General features: G+C 37.4%; 1 pseudogene; it reads right to left on the reverse strand.

The window, feature by feature from the left end:
- Positions 1–636: 636 nt before the first annotated feature.
- LOC114630870 lies at positions 637–1798 on the reverse strand (annotated as a pseudogene).
- Between the last annotated feature and the right edge of the window lie 1914 nt (positions 1799–3712).

The raw sequence follows: 3712 nt of genomic DNA on the forward strand, positions 1-3712 counted from the left end.
TTCTTCTATAAATTGCTTTGGACATATGGATTATCAGACTCAATAACTAACCCATTCCTCCAGTGCTGTATATCATGAGCCACCTCTACAGACCTGTTTCTGTGTTATTTTCATGTATGCCTACAGCACAATTTAGCTGTTATTATCTTCTCTTGTATCCTCTGTTCCCTAATGTTGGTCTCCTTCTTAGTTGTTCCTGTGTTACTTTCATGTGGTTCTTTCTTTTTGGTTTAAAGTAGATTTGTCTTGATGGTAGAAATATGATATATTTGTCTTTCTGAATCTTATCTACTTTCCTTCACATGAAAATCTCAGTTCACATAACTTTTACAGCTTTATCTTTTATGTCCATCACCACTTACTCAATGAAATATAATGTAATTCTCTTTTTCTTTACTAGATATGATAACTAAATTTTGATACCATATTCAGTATTGTTTTAAGGCAGGCAGTACTTTATTTAAAACCCATCAGTGAAGTGGATGGCTTGGGTCTCTGACAAATCATTCATGTTTAAAACATAAGTCAGTAACTCTATGAAAGCACAAATTACCACATACAAAGTAACTGATCAGACCATAAATTTCTATGATGGAACAGAATAAACTTGAAAGCAATACCTTTGTGAGATTTAATTTAGTATTCTTCCCATTCCTCACCCTTCCCTTCAACAGAATCCATACAAACCTCCTCATAATCCTTCTATAGGGCAGCTATGCCCTTAAGGGCTTCAGAGAATTCCCTCTCCTTCATGTGCTCATGCATATACTGGTGGACAAAGGCATGTTTGGCATACATTAGATCAAACTTGTGATCTAGATGAGTTCAGGCCTCAGTAATGGTGTGGTCTTGCTTAGCATGAGGACAGCTCTCTGGATCTTGGCCAGGTCACCATCAGGTACCAGAGTGGGAGGCTGATAATTAATGTTAACCCTGAAGCCAGTGGAGTATCAGTCCACAAACTGGATGATATTCTTGGTCTTTATGGTGGCAATGGAAGCACTGACATCTTTGGGCACAACATCATTGAGGTACAGCAGACAGAAAGTCATGTATTTACCATGAGAAGAGTCATATTTCACCATCTGGTTGGCTGCCTCAAAGCAGGCATTGGTAATCTCTGCTACAGAAACCTGCTCATGGTAGGGTTTCTCAGCAAAGATGACAGGGGCATAAGTGGCCAGGGGGAAGTGGGGTCGAGGGTAGGGCACCAGGTTGGTCTGGAACTCTAACAGATCAACAGTGATGGTAAACACAATTTAGTGTATGTTGGGTGATCAGTGTTGAGGTTTCTATGACAGATGTCAGAGATAACTCCACTGTCTACCACGAAGGCACAATCAGAGTACCAGGGTGAGATGGGTGGTAACGATGGAATTGTAGGGCTCAACCACAGCAGTGAAAATCTGGGAGCCTTGATAAATGGAGAATAACAGCTTGGACTTCTTTCTGTAATCAACAGAGAGCTGCTCCATCAGCAAGGAGGTAAACTCAGAGGCAGTTTCCCTGGCAATGCAGTAGAAAACCAAGAAGCTTTGTGAATTCTGCCAAAGACAAGGTCAAAGACCCCCTTACCAATGGTATAGTGATCACCAGCATAGTTATTGGCAGCATCTTCCCTGAGTGTGATGAGTTGCTAAGGGTGGAATAGCTGGCAGTTGGTAGCAGTGAGAACTTCATCAATAACTATGGGTTCCAGGTCTATGAACACTGCCCAGGGCACATGCTTGCAGCTCCTGTCTCACTGAAGAAGGTGTTGTAGGAGTCCTCCCCCAATAACTGTGTCACTTGGCATCTGGCCATTTCTTCAATGATTCAAGAGATTATATTTATGCATTTATAAATTATATATACATATATGTGTTTTAAAGAAAAAAAAGAGCCCATGAATTTAGAAGAACTAGAACATGGCAGGGATTGGAAGGAGAAAAGTAAAGGGGGGAAATAAGGTAATTCTGTCTTTAAATAAATTAAATTAAATTAAAATTATTTAATCAATTATCCCAAAATGCTAAATATAGAAAATATCCCAAGAAAGTATACAATCAAATAGATATGACTGAAGATAAATAAGTAATTGCATTCATGAATTCAAATATCATATAACTAACTCTCTTCTTTCTCTATTTCATATAATGTGTGGTCATTCTGCTTCACCAATTATCTCCAAACAAACTGCATTCATTATCATGTAAACACCTAATACAGCAACCACTGAAGAGATGCTGATAATTCTCACGATTGTTCAGTCTCAGATATGCTCTACTTTCTGAGATTCAGTGTTCATTCTCCAACATTGACACTAGTGTGCACTCCACTACTGTGTGGAACATAGTGATTCAAAAGAGAATGCTGCTTCTGTTGTCATTTGGGGGTGATTTTAGTGTGTTCCCCAAGGTTTCACATTTTAATTCAGCCAAACTAGAAACACAGGTGTCAATGTGGGTCATTCATTCATTTTCAGAGCCTATATCCAGACACGGTTTCAATTATATTTACTTCTTCTTTTCCCCGTTCCTGCTTTTCTCTATTACTTAGAGCAAGGGCACTTTGTTCTCATCCAATTACACACCAGTGTTTCAGTTAGCACTGGTTACTTTAGCCTTGCTTATTTCCAATATATTTAGCAGGATCCTAGAAATCAATTTCAGTACACACATAATGAAGAGCTGACCATGTCACTCTAGTATTTAAAGAATCATTCTGAAAAACTAAAGTCCACTGATTGAGCATGTATGTTTTTGTGTGTGTTTAATTCATTGCCAACTTCCACTTAACTATTTTTGCATTCGTACTTCACAATTTAAGCACATTATACTACGATGTGAAAAATTTGATAGGTTACTTATTTTACTCCTTGAAAATTGAGGATTATTCTGAAATTTCCACAGGGATACTATGCCAGTTTTCTACTTCTGCTCTGCTGTGACAAATCCCCATAAACAAGCTGCTTAAAACACTATATTGTCTTACTACTCTGCAGTTCAGTGGGTCTGTTTTTCTAAAAGCAAGGACTTGACAGGCTCCAACTCCTTCTGAAGGCTCAAGGAATAGATATATGCAGACAGGACACTGTATCTTCAGATTGTAGAGCAAGAATAGGTGGCAAGCAAACTCTTCATTTTGAGGATTGATGCTTTTAATTATACTTCCAAAGAATAGTTACCAAAATTGTTGAATTATCTATTTGTATATAGTTATTAATGCTAAACAGAAATTTGCATAGTTCAAAAGCTTTCAATTATTTCTAAATCTTTTCATGACATTGCTTAAAATTTGTCACAACCATCACATCCTGCTAAAGCCTCTATCATCCCAGTGTGACAATAATTACCTGAAAAAATAATCAAGCACAGTAGTTCAAAAGATATTCTATGTTTGGCTGATATTCCTGGAAAGGTTGTCCCTTTTTGAAGAGAAATAGATGAGGAGTGGATGGGAAGGGGAAAGGGAATAGAAAGGGAGACGGGAAGAGAATATGCAGTTAGGGTGTAAAATATGTAAAGAAGAATAATTTTTTTTTAAAAAATGAAAAGAGATAATGTTGCTCACACAGCAGTTTTGATTGTGACATTAATGTGTTCTCAAAGTCTCCATATGTCAACATGGCATTCCTTTTCTCATACATTAAGATGAAAACTTTTCTGATAAGAGTTGATCACAGAGCTATTGGGGGGTAGTTAGGAATCTTTATCTTTGTATGAAACATTTT

The sequence above is a fragment of the Grammomys surdaster genome, unplaced genomic scaffold (assembly GCF_004785775.1).
Source record: "Grammomys surdaster isolate TR1022 unplaced genomic scaffold, NIH_TR_1.0 347, whole genome shotgun sequence".
Lineage (NCBI taxonomy): Eukaryota > Metazoa > Chordata > Mammalia > Rodentia > Muridae > Grammomys > Grammomys surdaster.